Source organism: Notamacropus eugenii, chromosome 2 (genome assembly GCF_028372415.1).
Source record: "Notamacropus eugenii isolate mMacEug1 chromosome 2, mMacEug1.pri_v2, whole genome shotgun sequence".
NCBI lineage: Eukaryota > Metazoa > Chordata > Mammalia > Diprotodontia > Macropodidae > Notamacropus > Notamacropus eugenii.
The window spans coordinates 509,896,825-509,923,373 of NC_092873.1; the positions used below are offsets into that span (position 1 = coordinate 509,896,825).

Consider the following 26,549-nt stretch of genomic DNA (forward strand, 5'->3'; position numbering starts at 1 on the left):
TCTCAGGCCATGCAAGAGCTTGAAAAGCAAGTCAACAGCTTGCTAAAGAAGACTCAAAAAAATGCTGAAGAAAATAACACCTTTAAAAATAGGCTCAACTGGCAAAAGAGGTCCAAAAAGCCACTGAGGAGAAGAATGCTTTCAAAAGCAGAATTAGTCAAATGGAAAAGGAGGTTCAAAAGCTCACTGAAGAAAATAGTTCTTTAAAAATTAGAATAGAGCAGATGGAAGCTAATGCCTTTGTGAGAAATCAAGAAATTACAAAACAAAACCAAAAGAATGAAAAAATAGAAAATAATGTGAAATATCTAAATAAAAAAACAACTGACTTGGAAAATAGATCCAGGAGAGATAATTTAAAAATTATGGGACTACCTGAAAGTCATGATGAAAAAAGAGCCTAGACATCATCTTTCATGAAAACATCAAGGAAAACTGCCCTGATATCCTAGAACCAGAGGGCAAAATAAATATTGAAAGAATCCACTGATCACCTCCTGAAAGAGATACAAAAAGAGAAATTCCTAGAAATAATGTAGCCAAATTCCAGAGTTCCCAGGTCAAGGAGAAAATATTGCAAGCAGCTAAAAAGAAGCAATTCAAGTAGTGTGGAAATAAAATCAGGATAACACAAGAGCTAGCAACTTCTACATTAAGGGATTGAAGGGCTTGGAATATGATATTCCAGAAATCAAAGGAACTAGAATCAAAGAATCACCTACCCAGCAAAACTGAATATAATACTTTAGGGAAAAAAATGGTCATTCACTGAAATAGAGGACTTTCAAGCATTCTTGATGAGAAAATCAGAACTGAATAGAAAATTTGACTTTCAAACACAAGAATCAAGAGAAGCACGAAAAGGTAAACAAGAAAGAGAAACCACAGGGAACTTACTAAAGTTGAACTGTTTACATTCCTACATGGGAAGATGATATTTGTAACTCATGAGATCTTTCTCAGTATTAGGACATTGGAAGGAATATATAGATGTATGTGTACATATATATATATATATATGTATATATATATTCACACAGACACAGACACACACACACACACATATATATACATATACATATATATGTATATGTATATATATATATATATGTATATACACACAGAGAGAAAGAAAGAGAGAGAGAATAGGATGAACTGAATATGAAGAGATGATATCTAAAAAAGAAAATTAAGTGTTGAGAATAATTACTAGAAGAGAAAAGGAGAGGTAGAATGTAGTACATCATATCACATATAAGAGGCAAGAAAGAGCTTTTACAATGAAGGCAAAGAAGGGGAAGAGAGGGAATAAGTGAATCTTTCTTTCATCAGATTTGACTTCAGGAGGGAATAACATACACACTCAATTGGGTATGGGGGTTTATCTTACACTACAGGAAAATGAGAGGGAAGGGATAAAAGAAGGGGCATAATAGATGAAATGGAAGATTGGGAGAAGGGGTAATTAGAAGAAAACACTTTTGTACAGGGACAAAAGTCAAAGGAGAGAATAGAATAAATGGAGGGCAGGACAAGATAGAGGGAAATATAGTCTTTCACAACATGACTGTTTTATATAACCTATAATGAATTGCGTGCCTTCTCAATGAGGGTGGATGGGGAGGGGGGAAGGGAGAGAATGTGGAACTCAAAGGTTTAAAAATGAATGCTAAAAATTATTTTGACAAAGCTACTAGGAAATAAGGTATATAGGCAAATGGGGCATAGAAATCTATCTTACCCTACAGGAAAAGAGAAGGGAAGGGAATGGGGGGGGGGAGGTGATAGAAAAGAGGGCATATTGGAGGAAAGGGTAATCAGAATACACATTGTCCTGGGGTGTGGGGAGGGGAGAGATGGGGAGAAAATTTGAAATTTAAAATTTTGTGGAAGTGACTGTTGAAAATAAATAAATTGAATAAATAAATAAACAATAAACAAAAAAGAAAAGGGTGAATGCACCAGTGAAAATGAAATCAAAGCAATTGTTAGGAACTATTTTGCCCAATTATATGTCAATAAAACTGACAGTCTAAGTGAAATTGATGAATATTTACAAAAATAGAATACTTAAAAGACTCTACCTTAGAAAAATAAATTCAACAAGTTATCAATGAGCTTCCTAAGAAAAAATCCCTAGGACTCAATGGATTTATAAGTGAATTCTACCAAATGTTTACAGAATAATTCCAATACTATATAAACTATTTGAAAAAATTGGTAAAGAAGGTGTCTTCCCAAATTCCTTCTATGACACAAATATAGTTTTAATAAATAAACCAGAGAGAGCAAAAAGAGAGAAAGAAAACTGTGGATCAATATCCCTAATCAATATTGATGCAAAAATTTTAAATAAAATACTAGCAAAGAAATTATAATAATTTGTCACAAAGATCATTCACTAAGATCAGTTGAAATATGAACCTGGGAGACAGGGTGAATCAATATCAGGAAAACTATAAATATAATTGACTATATCAATAACTATAACAATAAAGAGATAATATATATCTCTATAGATGCAGAAAAGGTCATTGACCACACCTCTTCCTGTTAAAAATACTAGAAAGCATAGGAATTAATGAAGCTTGTCTTAAAATGATAAGTGGTATCTAAAACCAAGAGCAAGCACATCTCTAATAACGAGAAACTAGAAGAAATCAGAGCTATCAATAGTCACATGAATAAAATGTTCTAAATCATTATTGATTAGGGAAATGCAAATCAAAACAACTCTGAGGTACCACTTTACCCCTATCAAATTGGCTAACATAACAGAAAAGAAAAGGAAAATGACAAAGTCAGGACAAATACCACAACATGCTTTGTTGTGATCAAAGAAAATCAAGAGTCAAAGAAAAGGAAAACTTTGTACAAAAATATTTATAGCAGCTCCTTCTGTAGTGGCAAAAAATTGGAAACTGAGGGGATGCCCATCAATCTGGAAATGGATAAACAAATTGTGCTGTATGATTGCGATGATACAGTATCGTGTTATAAGAAATGAAAAGCACACTGCTTTCAGAAAAACCTGGGAAGACTTACCATGAACTGACGCAAAGTGAAACAAGTAGAACCAAGAGAACACTGTACATAGTAATAGTAGCACTGTAACAATAATCAACTGTGAATGACTTAGCTACTCTGATCAAGACAATGATCCGTGACAGTTCCAAAGGATTCATGATGAAAATTGCTATCTCCCTCCAGAGAAGGCTCTGATGAACTCTCTTTTTCACCTTCTTTATTTTTCTTGCTTTTTAATTTTTGCAACATGACTAATATAGAAATGTTTTTCATTATTTCATATGAATATCTCATGTTAAATTGCCCCCAAATGGGATGGACATAATAAGTTTCACAAGGTTGTTGGTCACTGTTGTTGCCTGAGGGCTGGCTGGACTCTTCTTGGTGATGTGGCTGAAGGTCAAGCACGGAATGTCACTGCTCTCTCAGGGAGCCCACTCCTCCAACTCAGGAGGCTAGTTCCCAGTAACTCTCAGAAGCCCATTGACCTAAAAGATCACAGTTAGGCCAATTGTCCCAAATGACCAATGATACATAATATATGGAGAGGCTGTCTTAGGGCCAAGAAGGTCAGGATTCAAGGTTCACCTCTCAAATATGCCAGCTGCATGACCTTAGTCAAGTAACTTAACCTCAAAGTACACCAGACAACTCTCTAAGGCTCTTAAGGAGCACAGAAGGGGGCAGATCTGCATTGGTAAAAGGAGTTTCCTCGCCTGGGATTTCTCCATACTGTGGTTTTCTCTTTGTGTGTGTGTCCATGTGTGTGTATGTGTCTGTGTGTGTGTGCATGACAGACAGATAAGGACAGAGAGAGAGATAGAGAGGCAGAGATACAAAGAGAATGACAGAAACAGAGAGTATAAGTGAATTCACAAATCCTGTCCCTCTGGAGATACTGGAGCAGTCCTGGACCCAGGTAGAGGGTGAACCCCCTTTTCCCGGGGTACTTTGGACACCAAGATCTCAAGAAAATGTCTAGGCATTTCTTCTGATTTTCTGTACTGTGCCTCCCACCAGCTCTGGGGAGTTCTCTATGATCTCTCTGTACAGTGGGTGTTGTGGTATTGATTTTAATTACTCAGTGTAATCACCTTTGGGCCAGCAGCAGGCTCCTTACTTAGCACAGGGGCTAGTTGAACCTCGCCGGATTGTCCTGGAGGCAAGCTAAGAGTCAAAGACTTGCCCACACATCCTGTCCATTAAAGGGAGCTTAATGGGGTCTCCTCATGGAAATGTCACTGCTCTCTCAGATAGCCCAGTCATCCTCCCCTCCCCCATCAGCAGGAGTAGCAATTTCTTATTAAAGGAAGCAAACAGAAGGAATATATATAGACATATACATACACATATATATATACATACATACATACATACATGCACACCTCATTCATTCTAAAAACTCAATCTGAGAAGATGGTGACATAGAGCCCAGTGGGGTATGGGGGTACCACATTCCTTCTCCAATGTAAGGGAGGTGTGGAATGGCCATAGAGGGAGGAAGGAGCCACAGACTCGGAGCCAGTTCTTAGGGTGACTCCACAGCCCAACTCAACTCTCCTGTTCCTAGTTTGTACAATGAGCTGGTTGTCCTAGATCAAGGGTCTTCACCTGGGCTAGATCTCAGGGGCTCTGTGAACCTGCATGGGAAAAAGTGGCCTCTTGATGTTCACACCCTCTAAAGGAAGGTCAGGGCATTTGTTTTTCTTATGAATATAGAGAATGTGATTCAGGGGAGGACTCCCAGTCTTCCCTGGCCTGCCTAGACAAGGGGTCCAGGACACAGAACAGTTGGACTGCTGAGCTCTAGCCTTCCTGTATTTCTACAGCTGACAATCTTTTGGATCCCCTCATTGCCTCCTCAGGTACCAGTGCCACCCCCCCCCCCACCCCCCCAGCTAGTCTCATCATCTCCCACCCACCCTCCATCCATCCTTGCTCAACAACACTAATAAAAACCCTGTGTGTATAAGGCTTTATGGTGACAAAGCACTTTCTCAGTCATGATCTGAAGATACTTCTCACAACAGCCTTGAGGGGAGGGAAGACAGACAGGGCTCATTGTACCTGCTGTACAGATGAGTGGAAGAGCTAGTTAAATGCACCAGGCAAATAGCTTCTCCAACAGAAATGTGATCTCCCACCTCCAGGCTTTTGTACTAGCCATTCTGTCTGCCTTCCTAATGCCCTCATCCCTCACTCCTCTGCAGCATTTAAATACCTTACATTTATTTCATTTTTACTCCTTCCACATTTTTTTCTGCCTAAACTTCTATATGTGCACACGGTCTCCCTTGAGGGCAGGAAATGTTTTTGCTTTTTCTCTGTTTTCTCAGCCTTAGTACAGGTCCTGAAATACAAAAGATGCTGAATAAGTGCCCTTCCTTCGAGCGCTTGAATGGCAGAGCCAGGCCTAGAATAGAGGACTCATAACATTGTGAGCTGAAAGACACCTTAGAGATGCTTTAGCATGGAGGATGCCAAGGCCCAGGCAGGTGGAGAGGACCATCTCAGAAAGCCAAGAGGCTACCCAGGAGGTGGGCCCTGTCCAGGCACACTGCTGACAGACTGAGGCAGGGCCACAGGGGCTGGAACTGCCAGAAGCACCTTCTCCATGCTCTGCTTCTCTCTTCCTGCTTCAATTGAGACATACTCTCCACTGGGGTCCACAAGTGTGCAGAGACTTCATTGAACCAAAGGTTCTGCTCACCAAGGAGCTAGCCCTGAGCTAGCCGCCAGGGTCAAGGGTGGTCAAGGTGGTTCTGGCCTCAGTCTTCCTGCCCGATGGTCAGCTAGTTTAAGTCTGGACAATCCAGGCCAACAGTTCCTGCTTTATGTAACTGGACGGTTCAGCAGAGCTCTAGGTAAAGCAATTTTTACTTAATTCAGATTTGCAGTGGACTTGAGGAAGGAAGGGAGGGAGTGACCCCTCCCCCTTCCCTAGGTACTGTGGAAGAAAGGGGCCAGCACATGGTTCAAGGATGCATGAGGGCCAGGGCTAGATGGGAGGTACGGCAAAAGCTCTCTCCTGGCACCAGAGGCCTCAAGCCAAGTCTCCGACCCCAAGCACCAGTGATGGTGGTCATCTCTCTGCCTGTCCATCTACCTGTTTTCATTTGGAGGGGTTTTTAAGTGTTTGTTTCATTTTAGGGTTTTTGGGGGTAGGGGTAGCAAAGAGGCCATGGTGCGCAAAAGACCGGAATAGAGAAAGCGCAGTACTGTACCCTAAAGTTAACATGGACTTCTTCCAGAATGCAGATTTCTTTCAGAATCCATGCAAAGTTGAATTTGCATAATGTGAATTTACATAAAGCAAGAACTGTATGTAAGTGTCACAGAAACACAGAACTATAATCTCTCCAAGGTCCTTTAGAAATCACTTCATCATGAAATCTCAGAGCCCATCATGACTTTAGATCCAAAAAGCACCAAATGAGCCAAGTGACCACGACTCCCAACCTCAGGAGCTTCCTTCACAAGCCCGGTATCCAAACTGGTAGCGAATCCACCTTTCTCAAGGAAACTGCTCCTATGTGTCTCTAGGACCATCTCCCAAACCCGATGCTTATCACCTCTTATCTATACCAATTTAATCGTTCCTTCACTGATCATCTCATTTTCTAACCCCTTTCCCTAATCTCTATGTTCTCAGGCCCCTCCCAGCTCTAACATCTGTTCAAAGCTATGACATTATCTTCTCTGATACTTTATTGTTTGCGTAAATTTGGCTTTTGACAAATACTTTAATAACTGTATTTTGATACAACTGGTTTCCTTTGTAGTTCTATTTATTGTATAAATATGCATCAAATGCATTTTACAACATTATTCTGTGCAGGAATCCACAGGCATCATGAAAATACCAAAACACACAGAGGGGCTAAGAACTCCCAGGATCCCCAGTTCTCTGCCCGAAGTGCCTTCCCTGCCAACTTACTACAAAATGACAAATTAAAAGCTCTTCATCAGCCCCATGAATAAAACTCTCATTTCCAAGGCACTTTAATTTTCACAAAGCACTTTCTTCATCACAACCCCATGAGGCAAGGTCATTATCCGCCTTTCACAGAGATGGAAACTGAGACTCAGAGCAGTCACAGAGGGTATGGATGGGGCTCTCCTCATGAACTCCTGACTCTGAGTTAAGGGGCCCTCCCCTGTAGTCTCTCTTCCATGGATGATGGAGACTTTGTGCGGTGAATCCATGAAATTCCTGCCCAGTCATTTTTAGTGAACAAGTGTCTGATGTCTCAGAGCACCAGACTGGTTAATTTCTGCTCAGCTTTGGTGGTGGGCACTGCAAACTACCGGAGAGATTAACCACTATACTTTTAATGAAAACAGAGGCAACGTCTGCACCTGTGGGCAGTGCGCATGCTTGTCACTGAGGGTGACATTTCGGCGGCTGACTTTGCTCCCCAGAGACCATGTCCTCTGTACCCTCCTGTGTGAGATCTTTCTAGACTCCTGCTCTGCTGCATCTAGGAGGGAAGCCCAGGACAGGAGAGGGACCTTAGAACCTGATACAGGGAATGCAGAGCTGGGAGGGGCCTGAGAACAGGGAACGTCTGGGCTGGGAGGGACCTCGATCAGGCCACATTCATTAAGAGCCCTCCATGTGCTGGTGCTGCATCAGGTGCTGGAAATAAAACTATAAGACGAGACCCAACTTTCCTGAGGCTCAGTTTCCTCCTCTGTACAATGAGGACCCACAGTCCCAGCCTCCTCAAGCTGTTCTAAGGCTGCAGTGAAACAATCCTAGCATATTCTCAGCAACGTAAGAATTAGCAGCACCATCGTGGAGGCTCCTGGCCTAAACCTGAAAACATTCTTGCTCAGTGTCAAATTTACAAAAAAATAATTAATAATAATAAGGCCAATAGGTGCCTTTTAAAAGGCAGGCTGCATATACCAAGAACATCAGGACCATAGAAAAGACGACCAAGCTTTGACAGAAGATGATCAATCCCGGGTTCTTCCGCCATCTGGCCCTCAGGATCTCCCAGGCTGCCCAGGACCTGGCCAGCATTTGACCTGGGAGGTTCCCAGTCAGGCTCTGGTTACTGGGTTTTATGGCCTCCCCTCAACTCATCTCTTCATTGTCTTCTGCTACGCCTCAAATGCCTTTCAAAGACAGAACAGCAAAGTACGTGGCATTTTTAGCTTCTCCACTGATTGGGAAAAAAACACCTAATTTTTTTGGAAACTCAGGTTGCAAGCTGTCACTTTTGAGAGTTTCAAAGGACATTGGGGAGAAAGAATGGACAAGAATAGGGCCAAAGTCAGTGTTCCCCAGCTCCTCAGGCAGCTTTCAGTAGCTCTCAGTCACCTCGAGGATTATCCAAAGCCTCCTCAGTCTAACCTTTCCAGCAATTCTCACATCACTGCCCTTTCTGCACCCTGGGTTCTGGCCACAATGGCCTACCAGGTGCTCCCCAAAATTGACCTTCCATCTCTGAACTCTGCACAATTATCCCAGTGTGCCTTCTCTCTGCTTCCAGAGGAGGGCAATTTCCAACAAAGCTGGTAATTGCCCAGCTAAAGGGTAATAGCCCAAAGTTGCACTGAGGCTTGAAATCAGGTTCTCTGAGAGCTGGGTGCATGGAAAGGAAGCTTGGAGGGCTATCTGGTGAGAATGATGGATAAGGGTTCTGGTCACTGGTGTCCTTGGGATGTCTAAAGGAACCAAGGAGAGCCCCCAGAATGAAGACCCCTGTAGAGACTGGGGGGGAGCAGGAGCCCCAAAATAGGATGGGTACCATGGAGTTCTGCATCATGGAGAAAATATCTTTTGGTGTAATTCCCGGTCCATTGGAGCATTTTTAGTACGAGGAACAAATCCTCCAGAGCTGTCCAGTAGTGAGACAGGTGAACCCCCCATTCATGAAGGCCTTCATCCAGCCTCTGCTTTTCAGGGCTTATGGATGGGACAAAACCCTAGAGACCACTGGGTCCAACCCCTTCATTTTCCAGACTGGGAAACTGAACCCAAGGAAGAGGCAGCACGTGATGCTCAGTGACTGTAAACAGCAGAGCCAGGATTTGATCCCAGGGATTCTGAAGTTGGAGAGAACCGTCTTCTTTCTGCCCCATACTGCAGTGGGCAGTGGCAGTGGAGGAGGAAGGGGAGGGGGTCTGGTCCAGCCCCAAGATTCTATGATTTTGTGTTTCTCTATAAATATGAGGAAAGATTACTCTGCCCAGCAGAAAGACACAGAGCCGGAAGGGGGCACCCGGAGTGCTGCTGAGGCCAAATATTGGCTTAATCTGTGCAGGTTCAAAGTAGAGATACTGTCTAAATAACTGTAATCTGGAGGGAAGGAAAGAGGGGGAGCCCTGGCTGGGAGATGGGGTTTCCATTTTAGGTATAGCAGGTAATGAGTATTGACTTTTATTGAGCTCAGGAAGGAACAGAGACAGCACTAATTGTCCTCCCTCCCCCAAGTCCCCCAGAGATGTTCCAGGTGTCCAGGCTTAAGGCCTTCCAGCCCCATCCTGGGAATCTGAAGACGAGCTTCCTGAGTGCAGGGGTATGTCTGGAATACAGCACAGAGACACTTTCTCATTCACTCATCTACATGGAAGAGCTCTGGCCTCCTCAGGCCTTGGAGGAGGCCTTAATTCAGCTTACTTAGACAAGCACTGAGGCAGGGGCCCTGGGCCCCTGGTGGAAATGCAGAGCTGCAGTTGGGGTCTGAGAGTCTGGGTTTGAATCTTTTCTCTGTGTGACCTTAGCCTAGTCACTGACCCTCAACAGGCTTCATTTTCTTCCTCTTTAAAACACCCATGGTGGGGTAGCAACAGGTGACTTCTAAAGGCTTACCTGTTAGAACAATGATCCTCCACTGACCTCGTCTCCTGACGCTTCCTCATGACTTTGGCCACACAAAGGGACACAGTAGTTCACATGTGCTTTCGATTCAGGTGGATCATGGAGGGAGGCTGGGCTGGCTGCAGGCTTAGTCACATTGTGGGAGAAGTGGAGAGGACCTCAGTCCTCTTGTTCAGCTCATTCACCAAACTAACATCCCCACCAGGACCCAACCTCTGCTTAGAAACTTCAAAAGAGGAGAAGCTCACCACCTCCAGGACAGTTCTCGGGGTGGCCCCTTCCCCACTCTGTCCTCTGGAGTCAAGCAGAACATGTCTGATCACTCCCTGCCTCCAGGTGACAGCCTCCCCACACTCGAAGGCTGTCCTTATGTCCAGACTAACCACCCTCAGCTTCTCGAGCCAATCTTGATGTGACATGGACTTAAAGACCTTTCACCTCCCTGGGTGCCCTCTCTGGACACTAGCCAACTTAGCCATGTCCTTCCTGCACTGACTGTGGTGCCTGGGAATGCACACACACTAGACAAGGGAGCTCAGACAGGGTAGGGCACCTATCATCTCTATATTACATCATATTACAAACCCTCCAATATTGGACCCTCTGGACACCTCTTGCTTTTCTGACTGCCCCTCTCCCGCCTTCTCACTGACACATGGGTACTGCCCCCCATCCACCAGAAGCCTGTCATCTTCTTCAAATAGCTGTCCTGCACTTGGGATTAAGGGCTACTTCGCACACAGGACCTTATTTCTCCTCGAGAAGCTTTGGGGAGGTAGGTAGCACAGTGTTGCTATTCCTACATTAGACATGAGGAATGTAGGGCTTAGAGAGAGAAGAAGACTTGCCCCAAGTCAAGCAGAGCCCAGTCAGCTGACTCTGAATCTGGCTGTTCCTCCAGAATGAATGAATCAATGAACGTATGCATGAACGAATGAGTGACTGTGCAGGACGGTAAACTGGGTCTGCTTGCTTCCCTCCAGGCCCCTCCCACCTTCCGCAACAATCAGCACTCCCAGCTGGGATGGGCACTGAAGTTCTTTCTCAGACCACATTGGCTCCCGTAGTAGTAACAGGTGTGCAGGCCTTGTCTTTGAGGCCTGCTGCTCTACCCGAACCCTGTCTAAACCTTGTAATTACGTAGGCACAGGGACAGTGAAATATAATCATATAGTGAATATGAAATCCCAACTGTTTGGATTTTCCAAGGCCCTGAGCTCCCGGCCCAACCTCTCATTTTCCCAGCAGACCCTCCCCTCCCATCTGCCCCCGGCCTTTGTTGGCCACCATAGACAGGGTGCATCCCCGTCTAGGAGAGAGGTTCCCCAGAAGCAAAGGAAATCCCCAGCTAAGTGACAGCCCCACCCCAAGTCATCTGAAGGCAGGTTTGGGAACAGGATCTCACATTTCTAAAGCTTCCAATAATCTGAATTTATAAAACCACATTGCCTCCTCCTGGGTCTCAGATGCTCAGCACAGGAAGGAACCTCAGAGGTGCTGCCTAGCTGAGTACATGTCACATCACGGATGACCAGGATGGGTGTTAGGACAAGTGGCCATCCAGACCACACTGGAACACCCCATCTTGCCCATGCCTCCATGCTCTCCGGTTCCTCTACCACCAGACAGTCTTTTCAACACAGCAATCACCTGAGAGCCTCCCTCATCTTTCTGTGCCATAGCACTGGCTCCCCATGCCTGGAGGGCCCTCCCTCCTCACTGCCACCTAAGCGTCTTCCACATGGAGCCTTTCCTGATCTGGGCTCCTTCTCCCTAACCCCTTACACCCCTGGCCCCCCAGCTGCTGGGGCCCTTCGTCAAACTGCCTGCAGTCACTTTTTACCACCATCTGTAGTAATTAATTGATGTATGTTCTGGGTTCCCTGATGGAATTGAACTCTTGGAGCGCGGAGCTCGTCACTTTGGTCTCCGCATCCCTCAGTGTTTACTAAATGCCTGTAGCTTGGCTGTCTGACTGGAAGACAGATGGCAATCCAGAACCTCAGTGAGGCTAACCTTAGGTTCACAAAGCTCTGGGCACCTATGAGCTCATGTAATCTTTGCTGCAACCATGGGAGGAAATGTCAGCAGCCTGAGGGCCAGCACCTATTTCTCTCTGCAAGCCCAGCATCTTGTACAGCTTCAGTACAAAGTGGGTTCTTAATAAAGGCTTGCTTACTGAATGAACAGAAAATAAGTGGTATAGGTATTACTGAGGTAGCTAGGGGGCTCAGTGGGTAGGGTGCTAAGCCTGAAGTCAGAAAGATCTGAGTTCAAATCTAGCCTCACACACTTACTGGATATGTGACTCTGGGCAAATCACTTAACTTGTATCTGCCTTAATCCACTGGAGAAGGAAATGATGAAGCACTGTAGTATCTTTGCCAAGAAAACTCCATATGGGGTCACAAAGAGTCAGATGTGACTGAACAACAACAGGTATTATTACATCAGCTTGAGAGATGCTAAAACTAGGGCTTTGAGACATAAAGAGCCTCTCTTTGGCCATAACACTACTGTCCACATCAGCATTTGAACCCAGGTCCACACTGCGCTCTCACAGCAGCTCTCCCCACTATGAGGCTTCCAGGACCATGAAGGTTTTGTGCAGAAGGTAGACTTTCAACTGTGTCCTGAAGGAAGGAAGTGACTGCATGAGGGGGAGGTGAGAAAGGGGGGCCTTTTCACACTGCAAAAGCCAAGAGAAAGTAGAAAGAGTACCACGGATAAGGACCAATGAAAAGGGCAGTGTGACAGGACTGAGGAAAGTGTGGGAAGGGGGCCCTGTGTAATGAGGCTGGAGAGGTCAGTAGGGTCCAGGTTGCAAAGAGTTCTAACACTAAAATAAAGTAGTTTATGTTCTGTCTATGATGATGATGATGACAGGGACAACGATGATGATAAGAGATTGGGTTGAAGTGAAGACAGATGGACAATAGGAAGATCAACCAGGAGGCCATCTCAACAATCCAGGTGAGACATAATAAGCTGAAGTGCTGGTTTGGTGAATGGTGAGAAAAGCGATGTCTACATTTGCTCTGGGTAACACTGCTAAATGTCTTAGGTGGAATTCAAACCCAGGACTTGCAGATACCAAGTCCAGAGCCCCATCTATCATACCAGGCTGCCTCTAGAAACAGAGGAATCCTCTGAGGAAAGTGAAAGTCTAACAACACTTTATCCAAAGCACCTGAAACATAAAAGGGATGACTTACAGAACTTATAGAATGGTTCAGAAAAGCAATCACAGGATTAAGTGAAATTCTTAAAGAAATAAGCACAGAAAGCAGTGTTCTTGTGAAATAAATCAACAAGTCTAACAAGAAACTAGAGAATTTTTAAAAAAAGATATGACTATTCAATAAAAGAGTAAACTCTCTGAAATATAGAACGGGAATGCAAAAATGCAGAAGCAGAAGGAAAATTTATTATCCAAAATTCAAAGGACAAAAACAAAAGTAACTATATTGGATGAATGAGAACACTATAAAAACAAGTATACTGAATTAAAAATAGGATAAAAATGTTAATCTAAGCAGAGGCTTTTGAGGGAGAAAATCATAGAAAAGAAAATATGAAAATGACATTTCAAGAAATTGTATAAGAACACTGCACAGAAGTGTTGGAAGTACATTGCCAAGTACAAATCAAAAGGGCTCAGAGAACATCAACAGAGAGGAATACCAAATGTAACTCCCCAAGAAACATCATGATCAGAAGTTGACAGCATAGCACCAAACTTCCACTGATCACAGCAATCAGAAAAAACAAAAACCTAAAATTCTCAGAGACTCAAATTGAATTCTTATTTAGGAGGAATTAAAGAGATAATCTGGATGATACTCCAAAAAATAAAGATCAGTTGGAACCTAAATATGAACTGAATATACAATTTGTAAGATTAGGAAAAGGGACAATTTAGGAAACCTAACACAGTAGAAAAGAACTCTCAAAAATCAGAAGAGAAAGAAAAACTTGAAAAAAAAGGTTATTTAAGTAAACCTAGAGACTATTTTTTAAAACACTAACAAAATCAATAAACCATTAGCTAACCTGATAAAGAAAAAGGAGAAAGGAAAATCAAATAAATAAAATAAAAAATGAACCAGGTGAACTCAACAAACAGATGGGAAATGAAGCAATTATCTGAAACTACTATACACGGTTAGATGCTAGAAAAACAGAATTCAAAAGAAATGGAAGAAAACCTACAAAAATATAAAATACTCAACCTAACTTTCCAGAAACAAAGACCTTACGTAACCCAAACTCATTAAAGGAACTAGAGTAAGCCATGAATGAACTGTCAAAGGAAGGGGGGAACTACTGAGCCAGATGGATTTGAAAGATAATTCTATCAAACACTTAAAGAGCATTTATTTAACAGCTATGCTCTAAAAATTCTTTTCAAAAATAAAAGACACTCTACCAAACTCATTTAATGAGATGAATACGATCCTACAAGCCAAAACAAGGAGATAAATCATAGAAAGAAAGCTGTAGGTTCATTTAAATAATGAATGTTGACCCCAAATTCTAAATCTTACAAGGAAACGACAGCAATATACCCAGAAAATAATTCACCACTATACAGACTTGACTGGGAACCAGGGCGATCATGAATGATACTTGGTGCATAACTCCCCAAAGATAGTGTAGAGTTGAGAATATGGACCAGTGTGTTCTAAAGTGCCTTGGCTTGATTTTCTGGAACTGCAAAGTGTTTAGCTGGTGAGGAGTGCCAGAGAATTCACAAGGAAGTCCTTTATTGATTTGATGAATCTCTCAGGCAATTTTATGAGATTCTATAAGGTCTGCAACTTTGTCCTACAGTGTGCCACCTCCCCCCGCCCCCTCCCAGCACACACACATATCTGCAGCATATTGCTGAGAGCACACAGAGAGATCCTGCCTGGTCCCCAGCAGTGAAGGCTGCATCCAAGAGGAGTGGCCGAGTGAGAATCGGGGAAAGAGCCACCTCTGGAAAAAGCAAGCTGTCAAATAGTCTGTTTCATTCCTTAGCTGTACCCTCTCTCTTGGACTTCTAGATCAGAGAGCAGTGACACTCGATAGGAAGGGCAAACCTGTATTAAATATCACCAATAAAATTCTGATATTAAACATCTAGGAAACTGCCCCACCTCTCTATCATGGCTATATGAAGAACCATCTCCTAATAGATAAGAGATAACTAGTAATGTCCCCATGGAAACATGCTCTAAATTACGAAGGGGAAAAAAGTACAAATTATAGCCATCCTGAGGGTTTACTTCATGCCATGCCAACTGGAGACTGACAAAAATGCTAACAGGCAATGCTAGAGTGGTTGTGGGCAGCACACACTGAAGGCTGTTGGTGAAGTAAAGAAAGGAAATCCTTGGTATGGCATTCAAAGCCCTTGGTACCCTGCTCCACCCCCAACCCCATCTTTCCATACTTCTGACACTTCAGATTCCCTGTCCCCACACCCTGGGAGTCAGGGACACTGGCCTTCCTTTGCGTTGGGAAGTCTGTCCCTTCTTATCTTTCCCTTCTGGCTCCCCAGGCTTCCTTCAGCTAAAGCCTACTTAATGTGAGGAAGCTTCCCCAGCTCCTTAATCACAGTGCCTTTCTTCTTATCCTATCTATGTCTTGTGCATACATAGTGTTTGCATGTTGTCAATTCTCTCAGACTCTGAGCTCCTTGAAAATAAGGAGGCCAATTTTGCCTTTTGTTGCACCTCCATACTCACAGCAGTGCCCGGCACATAGAAGGCACTTAGCAAATGCTTAACTGACTGGCTGAGGCAATGCACCTGAAAATTACCTTTACAAATATCCATCAGGGTAGCTGCATGGCAAGCAGGGTCAGGAGTGACATTCAGAGAGGGAAGGAGATGAAACCTCAGCTGGCCTCTCATTGCCCAGTGAGACTGTGGGCAGGTCCCTTTCCCTTCTTAGGTCCTAGACTGCAGTCCTCTCTAGCAGTGATACCTCATGACCTGATGACCCCATGGAGAAAAGTTTCAGGGGAGGGGGGCCATCTGCAGCAATCAGGGAAGAGAAAGCCCAAGGAGAACACCATGGCACTGAGACGGCGTCACGCGCAAGAAGGGTTATACATTCTGCATGGCCCCTGAGCATATGTCAGGCCAAACTTCCTAACCATTAAGCTGCCCCAGTCTAGAATAGGGAGGGGTGTGTGTGTGTGTGTGTGTGTGTGTGTGTGTGTGTGTGTGTGTGTGTGTGTGTGTGCCTGTGCACGTATGTGTGTGGTTGTGTGGCAGAGAGACTGCTCTCCTTGGAGCACTCCCAGAAAATGCTCACTCTTGACTTTTAAAGATGTGTGTATGGACCATTCTTGTTCAGGTAAGTGCTGTCAGAAGACACACCCTCCGAGGTACCTTTCAAAAGCTTTTCTGCTCCTGTGACATCACCTACTTAGAGATGACGGTAGAGGTTGGGGCCAAGAGTGGAATTGTGGCTGGGGTCCTGGGAAAGGCAAAAAGATATGTCACAGGAAAGCAGATTGGGTGTGGATATATGGAAAAAGTGTGGTGGGCGTTGCAACAGAAGGTAGTAGAGAGATAGAATGGGGCTCAAGATGCCTCCTCACCCACTGGAGATCTCTGGAGGGCTGGTCAGAGATTGGACCAGGCACCACACAATGGTTCTCAGCCAATAAAGACTTATTATTAAGGGCCTACCACGTACAAGGCTCTCAGCATCGAAAGGCAGAAAATGCCCAACCCCTGTCCTCACTGGCTCATCCTCACAAATAAATATGATTCAGCTTCCAATGTGCCAAGCAGTTGCTGGTGGTTCAGTATCACCTTAGAAGGTGATCACTCCTGCAGTGGCCCAGGGATTGGTGTTTGGCCCCGGGGGGTTTGCCAGTTTTATCAGTAACTCAGAAAAAGCAACCAAATGATGGGGGAGTGGAAGGAATTGAGAATGGAGCAGACAAGCCACGGAAACATGCAGCAACTGCCTTCAAGGTCTCCAAAGGAGTTCCCGGGGAAGGTTCATTAGCTTTTCTTCTTGGCCCCAGAAGACCAAAGAAGGATGAGTGGATGGAACTGGCAAAGATGCCAGTTTAGGCTGGATGACAGGAGATGTTTTCTACCAGCAAGAGCTCTATCTGAGTGCAGCGGGCTGCCCTGGGAGGCTGTTGCTGAAAAGGAGGTGGGATCAGCATTTTTCAGAAATTTCTGCTAAGGGGCAGGCTAATCCAATGGGCTGTGAGGTCTGTTTGCCCCTCAGAGAGCTTGTGGGTTTGTGGGCCATCCCCAGAATAGTTGGAAATACTGTGAGATCAGCTGAAGGAGAAAGCCTGGAGCACTTCCTGAAGGAGTAGATCCTTTTCCAAAGGGGATGATCCGTCTGCAGTGTGGCAGGGGATGCCTCCCCACAGATTAGTCAGAAGCCTGATGTGCACTGCCCTGGACTTTTCCCTGTGTACTCAGACTGATTACATCTAGATGAAAATACAATCAACTTAATTACAAAAATAAAAGTCAACCCCCTGACTGAGATGGAAAACTGGGAGTAAAGAGCAAATGTATAAATGAAATAGTCTCTATTTAGCTCAATGCAGTTTAATTAATTTAAATACTGCTGGACCTGGTGTTCACTCACTAAGTAATTTTGTATTGACTACGTTAGTTAATAGACTCAATAACTACAGTTTTCTCTCTAAGTCATATGCATATACATTATATCTCCATGTGTGCATGCATGCATGTGTTTGTACCTTTGTGTATGTGTATGCATGTGTTTGTCTGCATGTTTTTTTCCCTCCACACAGGTCAGGGCCTACCTTCCCACGTAAGGGCAGACAGCACTGATAGCAGACCTGTCCAGTGAGGCCACCACAATTTCAAAGGTCATGATTCATGAAGAGAGTACGTGGTATGGGAGAGTGGAGAGGATTCTGACCTGAAACTCAGGAGGCCCATGAGCAAACCTGATCTTAGATACTTTCTTTCATAATCTCCAGAATATATGGAGGGAAACGCTTTCAAAATATGGTGGCATGAGCATCCTTGAGATCACCTCCTGTCCACCCTGTCCATCTCCTGTTTGCAAAAAGTGGTTCATGTGTCATATCCCCCATTAGAACGAATGGGGGTTATCTCCTGCCTTTCTTTGTTTCTCTGTTGCCTAGCATATAGTACCCTAACCTAACCCTAACCCTAAATGCACTTACTAAATGCTGTTTGACTTTAGATAGGGAAAGAAATCATGTGGGAAGATGACAAAGCCCTCCCTGTCTGCCCAAGATGCCCTCTGTGAGCCAGCCAACACAGGTCACTCAACTACAAAAGGTTGTTATTTTGTGTTCCTCTATAGAACCTCGGGTAGAAAGGAGGAGGCAGGAGGGAGAACTGTTTCTATCTGACTGCACTGCATACAACAAGCAGAGTGAGAGAGTGGAGTGGCTTTCACTCTAGAGTCCTTTGGAGTTCACAAAATGCTACCCTCCTAACAACCCTTGGAGGTAGGAGGCTGGAAGAGGAATCATCTCTATATACTAGCAAGTGAGGCACTGAGAAAGGAAGGGACTTGTGGGTGTAGCAGGGTTCGAATTCAAAACCTGGTCCTCTGATAGGTCACACAACCATCCACAATAATCTTATTATTATTAGAAGAAAGAGCCCCTCAGTCACAGCCTCCAGCAGGCAAGTGACGATGTTGGGTGGAAAGCATGCTGGACATGGAGTCAGGAAGACCTTCCCCAGACACCAATCTTCTGGGTGACCAACCACTCTCAGCCTCAGTTTCCTCCTCTGTAAACTGGAAAAAATAATTATCACCTATATCCCAGGGACCTGTGAGGATAAAGGAGACAACTTCTGAAATGCTCTGAAAGCCACAAATGGCTCTAGACACAGGAGCTATCATAGTCATTATTACTACAACCTAGAACGCCCTCGTTTGTGAACCTTGCATGATTCACAGAAGAACGGAATTGACTGTGGGGCTGATTGCCAAAGGGGTGGTTCCTGATGAAAAGGTTCAAGAACCATTTAGTAAACATTCACAGAGAAAAGCTCTCTCCCAAGGGAAGCTTTGAGGATAAACGGTTAGCATTTACGAAGCTTCAAGGTTTACAAAACACTTAACAAAATTATTTTGTTTTATTCTCTTGACAACCCTGGAAGTAGATGATATTACCACACCCATCTGACAGATGAGAAAACAGAAGTAGACAGTGGTTAAGTGACTGGCACAGGGTCACAGAGTTAGGAACTGTTTGATGCAGGATTTGAACTTGGGTCTTTCTGACTCCAGGCCCCCTGTATTCAAGCCTCAGTGCCACATGCCCCTTGGCCTATCCCTAACATCTAAGGTTGATACAAAGGAGGATGATCACAAAATGTCCCCAAACACCCCACGATAGTCCAAAAAGAGACATTGGGCCAAAGAGTCATAGGGGCAACTTTGAAAGGCAGAGAAAACTCCCTCATTGATTCCCCCTCCACTCCACTCCTGATCCCAGTGCTAAAACTGTCATTTAGAGGATGACGGAGAAGGGAATGTGCTATTTGAAATTCCGACCAGTGAGGCCCTAAAAAAGGTACCATGAAAAATTGATAATGACACCACAGCCGGGCAAATACCATTAATAATGTATTCTTTAAACACACAGCAGAACCCTCCTGATGATGAGAGAAACCCAAGGTTACAAAAAGAAAAGTCATTTCAATGAGGTTCGGAGGAAGGTAAAAATCCTGTAAAGGACTGCCCTGGGCTTTGGGACCCTTTCACAGCTTTTGTAGGGTTATTACAGACACAGAATCTGCTACGGGGGCAGGAGGAAGGGCCTAGAACACTAGGGAGTCAGCCTGATCACCTTCTCCCACATTTCTCTTGTTCCATGCTCTATGTGCTAAGGTTCCTCTGGGCTCTGACATTCTCTGTTCTACGTTCTAGGGTCTTTCCCAAGTCAGACAATCTGTGTTGTAAGTGCTCTCCCAGTTCTGACATTCTCTATGTCCATACACTCATAAGCCTCAACTTTCCTCATCTCAGATAAAAACCTCAGGTCCTTGTCCAGTGGCGTGTGTGCCCTAATGACTTCTTCTGCCTGCTCTTGGGCAGCCTTTGCCCGGGACGGAGCAGATGAAGCGCTGATACTATCATACGCAGGAGTGTGGAGGAGTCATGCCCTGACCTCCTCGATGCCCAACTGCTGTTATCTCATTAACTTCTGGGTTATCTTGAGCTTCTAACACATTCTTGCCCACTTCTGTCCTGTCTTCTGCAATAAGAACACCCCCTTGTCTCTTGCAGAGCTTTACTGCTCCCACCATGATGCCTGGTGCACCATTTGACACTTCTGTACCCAGGTTCCAACACTTGCTTTTGCTTCCATCATCTTCCTTGAACAGCTTTCTTGAACCTGAGCTCAAAGGGTATGCATGTTTTTATAGCCCTTTTGACATAGTTCCAAATGGCTCTTCAAAATGCTTGAATCAGCTCACAACTCCACCAACAATGAATTAGTGTTCCAACTCTCCTATATCTCCAACATTTATCCTTTTCCTGTTTTGTCATGTTAGCCAATCTGATAGGTGTGATGTGGTACCTCAGAGTTGTTTTGATTTGCATTTCTCTAATCAATAGTGATTTAGAGCATTTTTTCATATGACTATAGATACCTTTAATTTCTTCCTCTGAAAACTGCCTGTTCATATCATTTGACCATTTATCAATTGGGAAAGGACTCGCATTCTTGTAAATTTTACTCAGTTCTCTATATATCTTAAAAATGTGACCTTTATCACAGATACTAGTTGTAAAAATTCTTACCCAGTTTTCTGCTTCCCTTCTAATCAATTTACTGTAATCAAATTATCCATATTGCATTTCATAATGTTCTCTATTTCTTGTTTGGTCATAAATTCCTCCATTTTCCATAAATATGACAAATAAACTATTCTATGCTCTCCTAGTTTGTTTATAGTATCAGTCCTTATACCTAGATAACGTACCCATTTGGACTTTATTGTGGTATATGGTGTCAGGCATTGGTCTATGCCCAGTTCACTACACTATTTTCCAGTTTTCCCAGCAGTTTTTGTCACTTATGAGTTCTTATGCCAGAAGCTGGGATCCCTGGGTTTATCAAACCATAGACTACTGTTTCCTGTGTTCCTAACTGAGAGAAGTTTCCTGTTCAGCACCCCAAGAACCTGTGTTAAAAATAAATCCATGGCCCATTCTATACATGAACTATCATGTATGTGCTCTCTGTCTTTCTGTCTCTCTTTCTATTTCATATACATTGCACACACAAAAATATGTGTGTACATACATGTATATGCTCATATTCATAGCTTTAGATCCATATGGGACCATCAAGATTAGTTCAGCACCCTCATTTTGTAAATGAGGAAACTAAGGCTCAGAGAACCAAACTGACATGCCCTTAGGCAAATGTGGATTTGAACAGGCATGATTTGAACTCAGGTTTTCCCGAGTTCAAATCCATGATACCCCTCAGTGACATGGACTGTGGGCACTAATGAAGATTCACAGATGTACAGATCACATGAATTTGGGGAGAAAAACTAATTCGTTGGGGGACAGAGACCTCCACAGGCTAGAATGTTGGACCACATCTAATGAAAAAGGAATTTCATATGGCCAAATGCAATCTCAAACTCAGTTTCAAAGAAAATCTATGTCTACTAGCATAAGATGGAAGGTGTAGGAATAGATAGAAGCATGTCTAAAGAAGACCTGATAGTATTAGTGGACCACAAGCTTCCTATGAGTCATCCATCTGGCAGTCAAGAAATTTCATGCAGCCTTAAGGCTGAACAATGCTTTGAACTTCGAAGGGGCTAGCCATGCTTTTTTCTGCTTTGGTCAAACCACACATGGGGTATTTGAAGAAGGACTCTGAAGAGCTGAGACACACCCATGGAGAGTGACTAGGTATGCAGCAGATTGGAATCTAAGCCATATAACAGTCACTTGAAGGAACTGAAAATATTCAGTCTAGAAAAGAGAAGACTGGATGTGAAGCCTTATAGGAATGAAAGAAGGAAGGAAGGGAAGGAGGGAGAGAAGAGGGGAGGGAAAGAGGAAAGGAGAAAGGAAATACTTAGTAGTTCACCTGGCCCCGGACTAAACACTTTACAAATATTATCACATTTGATCTCACAACAACCCTGGGAGGGAGGTGCTACTAGTATTCCCATTATACATTTGAGAAAACTGAAGTAGACAGAGGTTAACTAACTTGCCCAGGGTCACATCTGCCCAGAGGCAGTATTAAAACTCAGATCTTCCTGAGTCCAGGGTCAGTACTCCATCCACCAAACCATCTAGTGGTCCACTGGACAGAGGGCTAGACTTAGAAGTCAAAAATGTGTGTGACTGTGTAAATCATGTGATGCCTCTCAGCCTTGGTGGCTTCATCTCTCAAATAGGAATAATAATTATTATTTAGAGGTTTGTTTTGAGCATCAAATGTCTATATGAAATACCTACATTTTATATATATATATGTATATATATACATATATATGCACGTATATACATATATCTCCTTCTGCAATTCATAAAGAACCACCAAACATGAGCTATAATAATAAGTCAATAAGCACTTATTTTTTATGTTTATTTATTTATTTTTAGTTTTCAACATTCATTTCCACAAAATTTTGAGTTCCAAATTTTCTCCCCATCTCTCCCCTCCCCCCACCCCAAAACACCATGCATTCTGATTAACCTTTCCCCCAAACTGCTCTCGCTTCTATCACACTCCTCCCTTCCCTTATCCTCATTTTCTCTATTTTCCTGTATGGCAAGATAGATTTCTATAGCCCATTACCTGTATTTCTTATTTCCCAGTTGTATGCAAAAACAGTTCTCAACACTTGTTCCCAAAGCTTTGAGCTCCAATCTCTCTCCCTTCCTCTTTCTCCACCCATCTCCACTGAAAAGGCAAGCAATTCAATTTATGCTGTATATGTGTGGTTTTGCAAAAGACTTCCATAATAGTCATGTTGTATAAGACTAATTGTATTTCCCTCCATCCTATCCTGCCCCCCATTAATTCTATTCTCTCTTTTGACCTTGTCCCTCCCCAGAAGTGTTTAACTTTAATTATTCCTCCTCCCATTTGTCCTCCTTTCTATCATCTCCCCATCCCACTTATCCCCTTCTCCCCTACTTTCCTGTAGCGTAAGATAGATTTTCATACCAAATTGAGTGAGCGTGTTATTCCCTCCTTAAGCCAAATGTGATGACAGTAAGCTTCATTTTTTCCTTCTCATTGCCCCGCTTTTCTCCTGCATTGAAAGAGCTTTTTCTTGCCTCTTTCATGTGAGATAATTTGCCCCATTCCATGTCGTCCTTTCTCCTCCCAATATATTCCTCTCTCACCCCTTAATTTTATTTTTTTAGATATCATCCCTTCCTATTCAACTCACTCTGTGCTCTGTGTGTGTGTGTGTGTGTGTGTGTGTGTGTGTGTGTAATCCCTCCAACTACCCAAATACTGAGAAAAGTTTCAAGGGTTACAAACATTACCTGTCCATGTAGGAATGTAAACAGTTCAACTTTAGTAAGTCCCTTGGGATTTCTCTTTCCTGTTTACCTTTTCAGGCTTCTCTTGATTCTCATGTAGTCAGAATTTCTATTCAGCTCTGGTCTTTTCATCAAGAATGCTTGAAAGTTCTCTATGTCATTGAATGACCATCTTTCCCCCTTTAGTATTATACTCAGTTTTGCTGGGTAGGTGATTCTTGGTTTTAATCCTAGTTCCTTTGACTTCTGGAATATCATATTCCAAGCCATTCAATCCTTAATGTAGAAGCTTCTAGATCTTGTGCTGTCCTGATTATATTTCCACAATACTCGAATTATTTCTTTCTGGGTGCTTGCAATATTTTTTCCTTGACCTGGGAGATTTGGAATTTGGCTACAATATTCCTAGGAGTTTCTCTTTTTGGATCTCTTTCAGGAGGTGATCAGTGGATTCTTTCAATATTTATTTTGCCCTCTGATGCTAGAATATCAGGGTAGTTTTCCTTGATAATTTCATGAAAGATGATGTCCAGGCTCTTTTTTTAATCATGGCTTTCAGGTAGCCCCATAATTTTTAAATTGTCTCTCCTGGATCTATTTTCCAGATCAGTTGTTTTTCCAATGAGATATTTCACATTGTCTTCAATTTTTTCATTCTTTTGGTTTTGTTTTGTAATTTCCTTGTTTCTCATAAAGTCATTAACTTCTGTCTGCTCCATTCTAATTTTTAAAGAACTATTTTCTTCAGTGAGCTTTTGAACCTCCTTTTCCATTTGCCTAATTCTACTTTTTAAAGCATTCTTCTCCTCATTGGCTTTTTGGACCTCTTTTGCCAATTGAGTTAGCCTATTTCTAAAGGTGTTATTTTCTTCAGCATTTTTGAGTCTCTTTTAGTAAGCTGTTGATTTGCTTTTCATGATTTTCTTGCATCTCTCTTTTCTCTTCCCAATTTTTCCTCCACCTCTCTTGATTTTCAAAATCCTTTTTGAGCTCTTCCATGGCCTGAGACCAATGCATATTTATTTTGGAGGATTTTCATGCCAAAGCCTTGTATTTTATGTCTTCCTCTGATGGTATGCATTGTTCTTCCTCATCTGAAAGGATGGAAGAAAATACCTGTTCACCAAGAAAGGACCCTTCCATAGTCTTATTTTTTCCCTTTTTTGGGGCATTTCCCCAGCCAGTTACTTGACTTTTGAGTCCTTTGTCAAGAGGAGGGTATACTCGCAGGGCCTCCAAGGTGGCACAATCAAGGGAGAGGAGTTTAGTCCTCTCCTGGCCTATTCTCTGGTCTGGGAGCAATCATAGGCTCTCTGTTCTGCTCAGGATCTGCCTGCAGGGTTCCTTCTCCAGAGCTTCTACCAGCTCCACTGCCAACACTCTTCCTTACCCAGGAGAGCCACTCATGGCTAACATCCAGATCAGAGGCTCAATTTCCCCAGGGGCTTTAAGCAGAGGGTTCTAAAAATGGATGCTGCAGTTACAGTGACTGATGCTCACAGGTCCAGATTGCATTCCCCTCTCACCTAAGTGAAAGAGCTTTCTCACTGACCTTTGAAGTTGTCTTTGGCATTTGTGGGTTGAGCAATCTAGGAACTGCTGCTGCTGGTGGTGACTTGAGGCCTGTTCTGGTTCCTGTCCCTGCCGCACTGCATGGCCCATGCTACGCTGTGATTCTGCTCCATGCCTGGTGCGATAGACCTTTCCTGTCAGCCATCCAGGCTGTCTTAGGCAGGAAACCTCTTTCACTCTGTCGTTTTGTGGCTTCTGCTGCTCTAGAATTTGTTTAGTCATTTTTTACAGGTATTTTATGGGCTACGGGAGGAGATTCTACAGGACCATCTTCACCATCTTGATTTTGCACCCCACCCCCACCCCAAGACATTTATTAAGTACTTATTTACTATGTGCCAGGCACTGTTCTAAGTGCTGGAGATACAAATATCTGCCCTGGAGAAGATTACATTTTAAGAAGGAAACAGAAGGAGTATTAGGGCTGTTCTGTTAGGATCCAGAGGAAAGGCAGCACTAGTAGTAAAATTTGGAGGGAGGCCAATGGCCTGGGTCACCTCTGTGCTGGCAGGTCTCCAAGGGGAAGCTGGATTTGGACCCAGGTTGAGGTTGGATGAGATTCTTCAGAGTTCCCTTTACCTCTGAGATCCTGGGATTGCTGGGCTCTTTGGACAGTTCCTGCTTTTCTTTCTCATTGGATGAAGCAATTATTAGATCACAGGCAAAATCTGAGAGAAGCTTCAGTTGAGTTCCAGGGTCAGAAGTCAGATTGCAAGGCATTGAGAAGTGAGTGGGCAGACCATTTTTTGTTGTCATTTGGCTGTGAAAAGGAGAGAGGCACAGAATGTAGCTTGTTGAGAAGGTGGAAGGGTCAAGTGAAAGGTTCATTTGTTTTTCAAAGATGAGAGAAAGCTGGGCAAGTTCGTGTCCAGTGAGTAGGAAGCCCTGAGGAAAAGACTGAAGCTTAAAGAGAAAGAAACACCCAGAAAGGGGGACAGAGGAGGGCAGGGGGATCCAGGGCCACGATGCCTCCTCAGAACCTGTGATTGTATGAAGGGCTCCACAGTGTCAGGATGGAGAGGAGAGGCACCAGGGAGCCCTCAGCTGAGCAGAGGATGGCTCTCAGGGGTCTGAAGGATGGAGAGATGTACTGGGGAAGGTGAGTGGTGGATATGACCCAGAGAGGGACTTCAGAAAGGGGAGCAGGGACAAGACTGGAGGGTGGGAGTTTCAGGAGCAGACCAGTGTTGGTCTGGTCCACCATGAGGTTGGGCTTTAAATGAAGCAAAGTGAGGCCAGAGGGGGAGGACAAGGGGATGGGCAGAGTGGAGGTTGTGATGAGAATAAAAAACTGGAAATTACATCATTCTAAGGGGGAAGGGAAGAACCACGAGTAATACTGGAGGTTGGAAAGAGGTGAATTAGGGGAAAACTTCCTCATGAGGAGATCTGCCCTAGAACGGCATGGGGTATTGTGGAAGAGCTGGTAGGGTTCTTAAGTAGAGGCTAGATGCCCCTTTCTTGGGTAGAATGTAGATTTGGACTAGATAGTTCAGAGTTTCTGTGCTTATGTGACTAGGTATAGAAGAGGTAAGGCTAAGACAGAGATACAGATTTGAATTCTGGTCTTCCTGACTTGGGGCCCCACACCCCA

The 26,549-nt window shown here is 43.6% G+C and overlaps 1 protein-coding gene and 1 long non-coding RNA gene across 5 annotated transcripts in view; one reads left to right on the top strand and one right to left on the bottom strand.

Annotated features, from left to right (window-relative positions):
- BEND5 (BEN domain containing 5) overlaps positions 1 to 26,549 on the bottom strand; it is a 906,797-nt gene that overhangs the window by 360,111 nt on the left and 520,137 nt on the right. The gene's annotated exons all lie outside the window — the stretch shown is intronic.
- Positions 12,361 to 20,795, top strand: LOC140530115 (uncharacterized). Of its 2 annotated transcripts, XR_011975801.1 has the most exons (3): positions 12,361 to 12,524; positions 12,746 to 12,832; positions 18,191 to 20,795. It is a non-coding gene; the product is annotated as an uncharacterized lncRNA (long non-coding RNA). The 2 variants fall into 2 exon arrangements; XR_011975800.1 differs by having other exon boundaries at positions 12,361 to 12,832.